Below are 14,474 nucleotides of genomic sequence, written 5' to 3' on the forward strand. Positions count from 1 at the left end.
AAAGGCCCTGTCATTCTCTGGTCTCTTTAGGATCTGCTATGTCTCGTCTATTTCCATGGAGAAGCCTTTGTACTTTTGGACTCTCCACTGGAGTTAACAGAGCCAACATCCAACTCAAAGCAACTTTTGTTTTCTCCTCAAAACAAAACTTTGGGGATCGCTCTGTTTCCACCAGTGCTACGACCTTTCTCTCAGCCATTAAAACCCAGCATGTATCACTGTCTCTTTTCTTCCTGCCTGTGGAGATAGAGCTGACCCCACTGTCAAGGGGGTGACTCCAGTTGAGGTGACGGAGGTTCAAACCCTGTTCCTTCCCTTGTCCGGCTGCATAATTCGAACAAGTTGTGCAGCCTGGGAAGGCCTCACTTTTCACATCTGTAAAATGGAGATGATAATCCCAAACTGTGAATGTTGATGTCCACATAGTTGGAGCAAGTATTATGGATTCCTGGCTGTATTAAGTATTATGGAAGCAAGGCTTCCAGGCCAAGCATGTCATTTTCATTATTCAGACATGGCTCTGATGAAATGTGGACATTAATAAAACATTAAATATGAGGGACAGATTATATCTAGATTTGGTGGTAAGTTTTTAATTTACTGATCTATGTATTGGGGTATGTATTTAAACTATGGAAAAACTAATATACTGGATTAGTTTGTTTGGGCTGCTATCCCAAAGTACCACAGACTGGGTGGCTTAAGCAACATAAATTTATTTCCTCACAGTTCTGGAGGCTGGGAGTCTGGGAGCAAGGTGTTGAGTATCTCCTTGACACAGCATTGGTGCCTGGGAAGGCCTCCCTCCTTGCCTTGCAGATGGCCGTCTTCTCCCTGTGTCCTCACATGGCCTTTCATCTGTGTCTCATCTTCTCGTCTTATAAAGACACCAGTCATATTGGATTAGAACCTAAAGATCTTATTTTACCTTAATCACCTCTTTCAAGGCTGTGTCTCAAAAAAGCCCCATTCTGAGGTACTGGGGGTTAGGGCCTCAACAGATGAATTTTGAGGTGGTAGAAACATTCATCTCATAGTATACACCCACCTGAGGTATTAACTGGTGAAAAAAAACTGGCAGAGTTTTAAATTCGTCTTCTCTGCTATTTCCCATGAGGTGATCTAAAATAACCTGGGGAATCTAGGTGGTTTTTAAAGCAGTTACTTTCGTGGTGCTCCATCAGTACATTTTGAGTGGAGGGAAATGAAACTCAAACGGGTCAATTTGGTTTCTCGGATACCAGCCTTGCTCACCCTTCTGGGGGAGGGTGATTTTGAAACTCGATTAGAAAAAGCTATGGGCTGACGTGTGAGCCATGCTCTCTCTGTGACCCCGAATATGCTTTGTGATCAGGACGTAGCTATAAAGTTACTACTCTGGACAAAGACCCAATTCCCCTTCTAGTATCAATCCTAACCCCACATTCTTCTAATAGATAAAGCATTATTGTGTGAAGCTGGAAATCAACCCACCTAATCTTTTCCCCTTTGTAGGTGGATTTCAGTTCTGTTAAGGATCAGGTTCACAGTCTGGGGTGGGAACTGGAGGTGGGGGAAGGGGGAGGATGCAGGGAGCACAAGGAATTTCCTTCTGAAATGAGTCTGGACTCAAGTGCCCTCTTGTGTCTGCTTTGGCTTTCTTTGCAGAGGAAGAGCCCAGGGTACGCGGAATCACACTGCCTATCGCGTGTCTTTCCTCATTTTCGAATGGGTTTCAGTCCCTATTAGAAAGCCAGGTGATAGAATCATTTTCAGAAGGGTTCAGATGCTCAGTGATTCTTTGAACTCTGTGTTTGAGTTTTGTTACAGCTCAGCAAACCCTGAGAACTATTCTGAGGTCATGGTTGTTGTGTGGTTTATGCAAAGAGAAACTCATCTCATAGTTTGCCCCAAGTAGCAAAAATGGGTACTGTCAGAAGTGACGGAATGAACTAGCAAACACCAGAGATGTGTTCCTTCCTGAGAAATTAGTTCATCATTGTGTGAAGCCCAAATGCAACCAAGTGCTACAGGAAAGAACATTTTCCACTGGAGCCTGACAATATTTGTAGAACAAAGTCAAATTGCTTTTCTGTTAGTGGAAGATGTCTGTTTATGCTCTCATGTATTATATTATATTTTGCTGAATGGGGATTTAGGATCTGGTTGGGAGGAAATGAAAGCATGACAGCTGGCAGGGGAAGGAATTTGCATTTTCTGTATATTTCTAAGATCTTTATGTCAATCAAGTATTTGAAAACAACTTTCAGGTGACCTACAGCATTTTTGAATTAATCCTTTTACTCTGTTTCTCATATGAAAAGCTAATTTAGCTGCAACCGCCCCACCCAAGTTCTTTGTTTTCATTATTTGTCAGTAAGTGTGTTTGTTAAGCACTTCCCTCATCTTTCTTCCTCTTCTAGGCCCCTTCCAGTCTGCCCACCATCTTCTCCACCCCCAGCCCCAAATGGAGTGTGATGCATTTTACTTATGCTTTATGGAATTCTCATTAGGGAGGATCTCATCACTGACAATACAGTTGCCTTGCAGAATTATCAAATAAGAAATTTCAGTGGTTTGGAGATTGCATCCCACGTGCAGATACTATTGATACAACAGTATCTTCTACACCTATTTTTCTTGGGAACATTCAGCAGAAAGGTCAATGTCCTGGGCTGATCACTTGTCACTTGCAACAAGTCCATTAGCTCTGCCAGTTGTAGTCACAGCTTCTCTTTGATTATCCGGACTGGACATTAGGGGTTCCTGCAAAGCCCTCATGTTTATTTTAGAACAGACTGGTGTGGAGACTCAGAAAGAGCTCTCACCAGCATTTGGGAAATGTAGCCCCCGGCCCTGTCCCTGCCATGTTCTCACTGGCTGTGTGGTCTTGGGTGAGTCACTTCACCTCTCTGGGCTCAGTTCCTCATCTAGAAAAGAAGGGGACTGATTTGAGAAGGGAAGCTGCTCTGACGTCCAGCTGTGGCTACTCTGTGGTGAGGCACCGCCACATGATCCTTGTTTTGCTCCCATTGAGCTTTCCTTGTGTGAGTTCCTTCTGCTCATTGTTTCCCAGACTCATCAGTCCTGGCCGGTGAGTCATCCCTCAAGTTGGTCTAGCCAAAGAGTGAATCCTTTTTGCTGCTAATCTTCTGAAGAATCACTAACTCCAGAGACAGCAGACATTATCTCTGTAGCAGTCAGTTCGTTGCTGGCTGTCCTCAAGAGGCCCGGCCCTACCACCAGGCTGAACTTGCCACGGACTGGCGGGTGGCTCCCACAGTTACGCCTGAGGTCTGCATCCCAGCCCTCTCTGCCCTTCCTGTGTTAAGCAGCAGCATTCTAGGAACAGATCCCCTCTGCTCAGCCGTATTTTCCCGCCATCCAGGCCGTTTTCAGAATCCCACGGTTCTCTTGTCCCTGCTGCTCCTGGCAGGACTGGGTCTGTCCGGCCCTGGAGGCTCTGGTGGCTCTGTCCAGGTGGCTAGGACTTGGGTTGCTCTTGGCTTCCTCTCTAGATATTTTTTAATGCTTTAATTGATTTGAAAAACATGCTAGCTTCGAGTTTTAAAGTATTTGTAATTGCACCCCGAGGCCACTGGCTTACCAGGAGAGTTGTGGAACAGCCCATAAATAAACACATTAAAAGGAAGAGGTGGGGCCATAAATGCCGTGGCAGAACTGGGAGCCAAAAGAAGCTGACTATATGGTTTTTCTCTGTGCCCCTGGATTGGAGGACAAATTTACTTGCTATGGGCTCTAAGAAATAGGCTGTAGTGGGGCAAATATAAACCTTTGCTGTACCCCACTTCTTCAAGGCTAATCTATTTCATGGCCACTTCCAGAACTGTGGACCAATTATGACTTGCCAGGATAACTAGGGCTTACCTTACAGCAATTCAACTCTCCTAGGATGGTACAACGATTGTTCTTTTATTCCTAGTACCTTCTGACTACAGAAAAAATAGGGCTTGAACCAATGCTGTCTAATGCCCTTTGGCTCATTGTTAGAATAAAATCCAAGCCCCTCCAAGGATGGGATGTCCTCAGAGAAGGGATGCTTATGCCAATGTAGTTGTGTTATGACTTTGCAGTATCAGGTGTGTGAGTCAGCTTAGCTGCAGTAACACAGAGTCTTTAAATCTCAGGGGCTCACTCTTGCAAATGTTCATTTCCCACTGATATTATATGGTGGTTGTGCATTAGTTTCTACAGTTCTGCTCCAGGAACTGGAAAAGGAGCAGTGCTTACTAGGGACCTACTATTTTTGTGGCAGAGAGAAAAACAGAATTAGCTGAAAAATGTGATTCTTCTAAGTGTTTGCTTGGAACTGGCACATTGCAGCCTCCATTTATGTTTCATTGGCTCAGACAAGTCAACGGCCAACCCTGATAACGTGGCAGAGAGTGTACTCCACCTTAGAGAGCTACTACTATTACCTGGAAATGGGCTGGGATGTGCAATATCCTTACAGGGATGAGGGCCAATATGGGGAACAATAACATAATCCATCATGTTGGGCTGACAGAGTAGATGTGTAAGTTCATGAGAGGCTCTGGACAGAAGCCTCTGATCCCTGAATCTATCTTTCCTGCCCCTGGGTGCTGTCATAAAGGAGATGGAGAAGATCTCTTTGGTTTTCACATGGGGAAGGCCTGTGCCAACCCTCCTTTTATGAGACGAAGTCTGGCTCTGTTCTAACTCCCACGAGGTTCACTGATGCCTGCCTTAGACCACATCTCCTTGACTGTGAGTTGCTTCCATTTTTTGACTTCATCTTTTGATTTCACTTGGTGGCTTTGGTATTATTACAAATTCAATTTACTCTTCTTTTGGCTGATGCTGAAATAATGCTTTCTCAGTGGCAAAATCACTGTAGCCTAGGCCAGGCCACAAGATGCAGGGACTGGCATAAGCAGAGGCCTGGGCATCTACCTCCAAGACTGGGCCAAGAAGTGGGCAATGATGGCTGAGATGTTAGAACTATTTTTCACGGCCTTCAGACTTTCTTGAAAGTCTAAAGGAAGATGGGTACTTCTGATCCGTGGCAACAATGAATTTTTATAATGAAACTTGAAATAAAAAAAACCTGATCTCAGTGCAGAATAATTAAAGAATTTCCTTCTCTTTCCAGAAATCAAAATGATTTCCAGTACATGCAAAACATCTTTGCTAATAAAGTAAAATAAACCCTCTTGTAATTATTTCTTTCTATTGGCCGGTTTAAGAACCAGTAAATAAGTATTGTAATACATCATGTCAGTAAAACATTTCACCATATCTACATGCTTATTGATGCCCAAACCAGTGGTCTTCAAGAAGACGTGGAATTGCATGGGAACATGGCCTTAAACCCTTCCCCTCTGTCACCTGGCACATCTGTTGGTGTCTTTGGCTGATCCCTCCTGGGTTTGGGATTTCAGAGAGCTTGGGCTCCCAGCTATTTTCTGTCTCCTCTTTCCACATTTAGAGCAATGCCTGGCCTTTGTAAAATGGAATGGGTAACTGAACAAATGAAGGAACAGAATGCATGGTCTAGTTTCAGAAAAGAAAAGAACATGTAATGCGCCAGTCAGCAGAGAGGGGAATGCCTCCCCAGGGCCCCCGTGTCTGCCCTCCGTGTCACTGCCTTCCATGCTGAGTTACCTCATGGAACTATAGCTACCACCTGAGGACTCCTGCATTTGCTGTTCTCTTTCAAGTCTAAGCAATGACAGTATCACCTTTTCTTACTCCATGTTGGCACTTTTCAGATAGAAGCCAATATTAAAAAAAACACAAAAAACGCTTGATTAAAATACCAAAGGAAATAAAGAAATGAAAGCCAATTTCCATATCCCTCCATACAAAAGATGAAAAATAATATCTGCCACTTACTGACATTTCCTTGTATGCCAGCCCCTGTACAAAGGCCACTACAGATGTGAGAAATGGGACTACTCGCTCATGGAGATGTGAGACTGAGCCTGAGAGAGTTATCACTTGCCCAGCGTCCCACAGTTAGCCAGTGGTGAAATTCAGATGAGGACAATGGTTATTTAATTCCACAGCTCATGCCTTGAAAGGAAGATACTACTAAATAAAATGATTCTGGTTTATGCACCAAAGAGATTGATTTAGCACAAAATTCCCTCTCTGTAGATTCCCTTGCAGCAGCTTGTTGGACTGGCATCTTTACAGTCAAGTTGCCTGAGTTTTCTGCCCGCACCTCCCAGAGGAGCTCTTTTACCATTTACACACTGCTGTGTTTCAAAATACACACAGCTCCTCTTTATAATGTGCTTCTGGTGCCCCTGCCCACATGCCTCACACCTCTACTCAGTCTGGCTTTTCCAGAAAGTATGTCAGCAAGATGGGGTTTCCGCCTCTAACTGCACAGCTGTCATTATTGATACCATAGGAACGTAGAGCTTCATAGGTCTGTCTCATCCTAATTCCCCACATTTTCCATTTTCTCAGTTTCTCTATGAATTGCTTAGTGCCTTTCTTCTACCTTACCAACCAAAGGCGGGAATATCTTAGAATTAGGGTTGTACAATATAAATATATTGATACTAACATACTCAGAATGAGGAAGTTTTTCTCTAAAAAGAATTATGCTAGCACACTTTATATAATTACAATGTATGTGTTCTTCACAGTTTATAGCTTCTTCTTTAAAAAGCACACTGTGCATTAGAGGAAGGCAAAATCCATCCAAAAGCAAGGAAAACTTATTTTAAGTGCTGCAGTTATGTCAATTATATCATGAAACCACAAATTGTGGCTCTCTGTCAAAATGTGCTGTATTTAGACATGCAGAAGATGATGAATTCCCAAGATAACTCACTTTGTTGAGCTGACATATTCGATATAATTCCCAGATAACTTATATGGTTGGCGAGATTCTCATTATGCAACCTATCCTTGAGCAAGAAGCACTGGGGATTTTGCTCGACTGTTCAATGTTCAGACCAGTTGTTGAGCAACTAGCCAAATCAAGCTAATTCTCTTTCCATGTATGGCAGCATTCATTTCAAAACATTTATTGGACACCAGTTTCTATGTGCCAAAACATTTCCAAGTGTTGGAGACTCTGAGTAGATAAAACTGACATATACCCTGACCCTTGGGGAGCTTATACTCTAGCATTAGGCATCAAGACAAACATTCTGAACAATGAGGTAGGTAATTTTTTTTTTTTTTTTTTTTTTTTTTTAGATAATTATTTTTTATTGAAGGGTAGTTGACACACAGTATTACATTACATTAGTTTCAGGTGTACAACACAGTGATTCAACATTTATATACATGATAATTCTAAGTACCAGCTATCACCATACCAAGTTGATACAATATTTTGACTATATTCCTTATGCTATACATTACATCCCGGTTGCTTATTTATTTTACAATTGGAAGTGTGTACTTTTTCTTGGTTGTTGTTGTTAGGGCATCTCTCATTTTTATTGATCAAATGGTTGTTAACAACAATAAAATTCTGTATAGGGGAGTCAATGCTCAATGCACAATCATTAATCCACCCCAAGCCTAATTTTCGTCAGTCTCCAATCTTCTGAAGCATAACGAACAAGTTCTTACATGGAGAACAAATTCTTACATAGTGAATAAGTTACATGGTGAACAGTACAAGGGCAGTCATCACAGAAACTTTTGGTTTTGCTCATGCATTATGAACTATAAACAGTCAGTTCAAATATGAATACACATTTGATTTTTATACTTGATTTATATGTGGATACCACATTTCTCTCTTTATTATTTTTAATAAGATGCTGAAGTGGTAGGTAGATACAACATAAAGGTAGAAAACATAGTTTAGTGTTGTAAGAGAGCAAATGTATATGATCAGGTGTGTGCCTGTAGACTATGTGTTAATCCAAGCTAGACAAGGGCAATAAAACATCCACATATGCAGAGGTAGGTAATTTTTAAGGCTTAAATAGTTCAAAAGTATCAGAGTATAGATTTATGTATTAAGCATCTTTTTAAAGGTCTTAGGCACTTGTTTAAGCCTGCTGGCATTATTCACCTACTGCATTTCTTGACAATTTCTTGCTGGTTGTCTTTCAGTCCTCATTTTATAGTGTATTTGCAAAGTCAGGAAACATAGGTAAACTTTAATTGAAACCATACATTAATTGCATTTTTTAAATAATAGGCTCAAGATGCTTTCAGGGGAGTGTATTTGCTCTAGATTTGCCTACTTGGTAATCTGGAAAAAAACAATAAAAACATGAAAAAAAATCTCTAATAAAACACAGTGAACTTTTGCGGAAAGTCTGGAAGTGCAGGAAAATAGCATAATTGTTATACTTTTTAGGGAGTCTGAAAGTTGAAGAAATGCAGACAATGTTGTCAGACACATTGTTGAAGAAGAGTTTATCCTGTTTGCTGACTTTGTGGGACACCCTATATTTGACTTTCATACCTACTGCAATAAGGAAGTAGCCACTTCCTGACAGTGCAGATATTTCCCTTGTTTTATCTTCCCTTTACTCTTTCTACACTGTGAAACAGAGACCAACATTGGATGCTATTAACAAAAGGTGAAATGGAAGGCAGATTTTCTTCTAGAACACCATTGGTTGACCTTGATTTAGACAATGGAGGTCTGGCTTAATGGAAAGAGGCTGGAAATCTATCTCCAGGTTCTACATTGGTCACAAAGGGCTTTCTGACACTGGCCAAATTGCTTCCCTTAGCGTCCTCCTCTATAAAACAAAGAGTTGGAGGGAGATATTTTCTAAGTCCCCTTTTTCTCTGACATTATGTGTTTGTGCTCCATATATGTCCTTTTAAAGTTGGGAAGGTGGAGGTGTCCCATATCTTTCTCCTTTTTTGATGTCTGTGCCATATCTACCATCCCTTTAAGGGTTTGGATTTATTATTAATAGCAATACTTCTTTCATGCTTTATTAATATGAAATTAGAAAGTCAAGTGACTCCTTTCTATATCTATTAGCAGTTGTATAAAAGAGAAATGCCCAAATCCTGGGGGAGAACAAAGGCAGAATTCCATTACTTGTTATGTAGGATTTTGTGGCTTATAATTATTCTTGAATGTTTTTAAGTATCCAAAAAATAAATAAATACTTTCAAGAAGGATGTCCAGAACTCACAACCACATTGAGTTTTTACACTTCCTTGGTTGAAAAACATAAATCGATTTTGTTAAAGGTGGTGAATTAAAGATTAGGAAGATGAGGCTTAGGTTATTTCAAGTATTGTAACACACTGTTTCTCAGGAACCTTCACGTAGGTGTTTCATAAATCAAAAGAAGCTGAACTAGGAGCCCCCCTGTAGAAGTCTGGGGGCAGTCTGTACACAGACCAGAACATACGGCAAAGGGTGTTGTTTTGATTGACTCTATCCAGCAGAAAAGCTGAAAACATTATTTTCATAGTCATATGATTAAAACTGTAATAGTTTATTTACTCCCCCCAAGTGTGGTTGGGAAATATTCAGGATTGAAACTCAAGCAACTGAGTTTCTGTTTCTGATCCACCAGCTACTGTTCTGCTCTGCCATGTGCTCATGTTGGCAAGCGTCTCCTCGGGCCCTCCCTGAGAGAGACAGGAACCAAGATGACAGAGCGGGGCAAGCCCAGACCCCACATGAACCTCCTCTGTAATTTTGGGCACTTCTGAAAACTGGACCATCAGCCCTAATTACCTATGTCGGGAAGCCTGTGTGCACTAGGCCATGTTTCTCAGCAGCTTGCCCGAGCTGTGTCCCTGAAAACAGCTCAGACCTGCTCCACGGGGGCATTAATCCTGGCAGCTGAAGAGAGTGAACTCATTTTAGGCATAGGTTTCTGTAAACAACTGAAAGATCCAGCAAAGAGCTGACCCAACTATGTCATAACTGCAAACTGCCTCCCTTTTGCAATTGGAGAAAGTACACACTTTCACCTTATAGCAGATCTTGGTCAGATATATGTCAGTGAGCTTCTAGCTCTCTGCCCATTCTCTGCCAAACCCAACCACTGAAACCATAACCACCGCCACCGCCATTACAAAAAATGAATTGAAGTAGCTCAATGCCATCCCTAAGCTGTTTCTTAGAGCCATCAAGCTAACTCAAACAAATGAACCAAGCTTCTTGTGCTATCAGCACCAGTGTTTGAGTAGTTAAGTGGGGGTTGTAGGAATCTTTTCTCCTTTGCACATATCAGACTGGGAGAACCATTATAAAATGGTGGCCATTTTATAGAAAGAAAGCTAAGGTTAAAGTCAATTGCCCAAAGTACAGCTTACAGTGACAGAGCGGGCTCATGAATCCTTAACACTTTCTTTCTATATGGTGTCAGTCCCATGTTAAAAATAAGCACAAAAATATATTTCTGTAAATGGTATATTTTCGATCTAGGACTGCATTTTTGAAGATATTAATATACTTAAGTTTTATGATAACACTATCACAAGTTGTATTATGTTACTATATCTGAGTGAATGTATGCCATCAAAATATAATGACATTGTGACTTGATTTTGAGAAGTGTTCCATTCATATGCCTGAAATGTATTATTTCTACCTATTTCAGATTTTGTCTTCATGAGAAATGGTTTAAGAATGAGAAAATATTCCACATATTTTTATTTCATGCTTTTTAATAATTGTACAGAAAAATAACTGACAATAAGAATATGTAGACTATACTCTTTTATACAGTTCAGCAAATATTAATAGGAATTAATGGTGTGGGTGCTACTTTGTTATGTAAAGGGTATCTATTCATTAGAATGTTTGCTTAGAAGAGAAATAATCATCTTATAGGTTTATTAAGGGGCATTATCTTGAATAAGCTAAAATGTTTAAATATATGATCTTGAGAGGAAAGAACTCAAGAGGGAAGATAGAGCAATCTTCACTTGAACCTGGATTTGTTAGGATAAACATTTAAGTAATGTTGCCCAGCGGGAATCATAGAATATGATGGCTGCCTGACGCTGTTGATTTCACACATGAAACAAATGGTCAAAGCTTCTAACAGCAAGCAGAGTTTGAAACTCAGCTTTTCTAATTTCAAATCATTTGCTGGTTTCAGGAAAACTCAGGTTCACCTCTAAAGGAAAAAATTCCTCCACCTGGCAGCCTGGTAAAATTTATACAGATATATTAATTTGAGGTTGGCCATTCTTAAGGCTATTCTGTAGGATTTGAATGTGCATCTGAGAAATGTTTTCCCATAAGAAATATATTCCCAAAGAAATAACACCAGACACCTCACCAAAGAAGATATACATATAGCAGACAAAGCACATGAAAAGATGCTCCACATCCTATGTCATCAGGGAAATCAAATAAAAAATGAGATACTACTACACACATATTAGAATGGCCAAAATCCATCCAGAACACTGACAACACTAAATACCGGTCAGGATGTGTAGCAACAGGAACTCTCATTCTTGGCTGGTGGGAATGCAAAATGATGCAGCCACTTTGGAAGACAGGTGATTTCTTACAAAACTAAATATGCTCTACCATGTAACCCAGCAATTGTACTCCTTGCTATTTCTCTGGAAGAATTGAAAACTTATGTCTACACAAAAATCTGCATGTGTTTAAAGCCCCTTTATTCATGACTGCCTAAATCTGGAAGCAACAGAGCTGTCCTTTAGTAGGTGAATTGATAAATAAACTGGTACATTAAGACAATGGAGTATTATTTAATGTTAAAAATAAAAGCTACCAAGTCGTGAAAACACATGGAAGAAACTTAAATGTCTATTACTAAGAGAAAGGGGACAACCTGAAAAGGCTACATACTATAGGATTCCAACTGAATGACATTCTGGAAAAGGCAAAACTGTGGAGATAGTAAAAGGATCAGTGGTTGTCAGGGACTGGGAGGAGGAGATGTATAGGTGAGCAGAGAGGGTTTTAAGACAGTGAAACTACTCTACATGGTGTTGTAATGGTGACTACATACATTATACATTTGTCTAAATCCATAGAACGTAACACATCAAGAGTGGACCCTAATGTAAACTATGGGCTTTGAGTGATAGTCATGTGTCAGTGTGGGTTCATCATTGTAACAAATGTAACACTCTGGTGGGGGATGCAGATGACAGGGGGTTCTGTGTTGGGGGAGGGCAGAGAGCACATGTAAAATGTCTGCACCTTCTTCTCAATTTTGCTCTGAACCTAAAACTGCTCTAAAAACTAGTAAAAATAAATTATAAAAAGAAATAACACTGGAAATTATAGCCATTTTACATTTAAAATTTACATTTAAAATTGATTGTACAGGGTGAGAATTGGGAAATATTTCTTCATTCGTCTTAAGAATGTCCACATGAAGATTTCTCTTACTTCAAAATCCTTATGAAAGAGAAGATGAGGAAAGGTGAGCAATGAACTTTGATTTGACCTCTGAGAAGAATGTGGGTTTTACCATTTCCTAATGGAAAACCTTATTCTCTACATCTTAATTCCTTATAAGGAAAAATGGTCCAATGTCACTTCATGCAGCACCCAATTAGCCATTTCACTTTTACTGTTTAATGATTCTCGTTCACATAAAGTAAATAGTCAGCAAAAAGCAGAATATATATTGAATGCTTATTTTTTTCCCAGTAGAATTTTTGCCTTTTGGTCACATGAACTTCTAATCTGAGTGTAGTCAGCAAATTTTGTTTAACTTAGTTTCTTATACCAATAGACGTTAAGCTGCCTATTAAACATTTTCTATTTTCAGTTTATTCTTTATTAGATACAGTAACACTGAATCTTTATTCATAAGAGGAAGGGCTTATTCCCCATTTTCATCATTGTTCTCAAAGTGCATTTCTGGATGATTTCATTTCGTCTTCCAAGAAGAAAATCGGCTAACCTTCCCTTAGAAGTTGCATCTTATAGCAAGTGTTCCGATGTTTTGTTTCATTATAAATGAGAACCAGAATTTTTACAACATGGCTTTCCTTGTATGTGGAGAGCTGAGTGGGTGGAAGTCGGTGCCACTAAAGAGAAAGACAAGCCCTCCTGTCACCCTCCTCCTGTTCCAGATTCTAGACATCTGGGGTTCCTTCTGAGCTCTTGAAATCATATAATTTTTATCTGTTTTCTTCTCTTCTGATAAGAAGGCTATCTGGTGAGACTTGTAGGACTGAATTCCCTATTCAGCTTGATCTAGGATTAAAATTTCTGTTTATTTTCATGCTTAAAGTCAAGATTCACAGCTTTCAAATTTTTCCTCTAATAGGATTCTTTATCCAATGAAATACAAAACTGGTTTTAAAAAGTACTAATAATGTGTGTGTACACTAAAAAAACATTCAGTGATGACTAAGAACAATATCTACCTATCTACAGTTTTTATGTAATGAGATTGAAGATGTTTTAATATTGTATTGTATTATATTTGGTGTTCCCAATTATTTTTAACTTTGAACACTTAAAATTCATCCAGAAAACTCTTAAATGTCTTCTTTATGATTGGGGTTCTGCATAAGAATTCATTGGAAAATGATTTCTACTTCTAGTTTAAAAGCCTAAAAATTTTTTTCCATTATAAAAGCACCATATTCTCAGTAAAAATATTTAGGAAATACAAAAGAGTAAGACATGCCAATGATCCCACACTATACACAACTACTGATGATGTCTGGTGTTACCTTTTTTTATTTGTTCAACTTTTCTTCCCTGTATATGTTTCCTAAAAAATTTTATAATCATATTGCATATGCAATTTTTCTATGCCTAAATATTATATCATATGTATTTTCCATAGTATTATTACATCTCTGGTAAAGGATATTAGAAACATTTTCTGTCAAAATAGGCCTTTATGTTACTTTTGTTATTATAAGAGTAATATGAAATGAAAACATTAAGTCTCCTACTCTCTGGTCAAACCATCACCCCCAACCCCAATCCTGTTGCTCCCTAGAGAAAACCACTTTTAAGAGTGTCAGGCATCTTTCCAGTAATTTTGAGGTATATAAAAGTGTATTCATACAATGCAATATTTTCTATATTATGTGTTATCTATCTAAGAATGTGTACACATATACACTGAGTCATTCATACTTTAACTTAAATTGTCTTAGTGGTTTCTTTTTCAGATCAGTCCATATCCTCATTTGTTCTGAAAAATAGCTCAATAGCATTCTATTGTGTCATGTATATTAATTCAGTATGTGGTCCTCTACTGTTGAACACTTAAATTATTTCTGTCTTCTTGCAATTGCAAAATGTGGATGTTAAGGTAGCTGCCAACTCCATGCTGCCTCATATGTGCTAGAAAATGATGGTCTTCTAGGAAGGGTGTTTTCCACAGCCCCCTCCACTTCTACTCTCCCCCATTCTCTACCTTGCTCTGTTCCCTGGGAGGCTGATCTGCATATGGATCATATGAATATACACTCTGGCTGGTGGAGTTTTTGGGTGGGTTCAGCCAATGGGAGCAGCTGCAGGAAATTGGAAGAAGGAAGTCAGGAGAGGCTGGGGTATTTATTCCTCTGGTTCTCTTCCTGCCTTCTTG

General features: G+C 39.5%; 1 protein-coding gene across 2 annotated transcripts in view; it reads left to right on the forward strand.

Annotated features, from left to right (window-relative positions):
• Positions 1-14,474, forward strand: part of MAP3K7CL (MAP3K7 C-terminal like) — a 114,353-nt gene that overhangs the window by 76,490 nt on the left and 23,389 nt on the right. The window lies entirely within an intron of this gene.

Source organism: Manis pentadactyla, chromosome 1, assembly GCF_030020395.1.
Source record: "Manis pentadactyla isolate mManPen7 chromosome 1, mManPen7.hap1, whole genome shotgun sequence".
NCBI lineage: Eukaryota > Metazoa > Chordata > Mammalia > Pholidota > Manidae > Manis > Manis pentadactyla.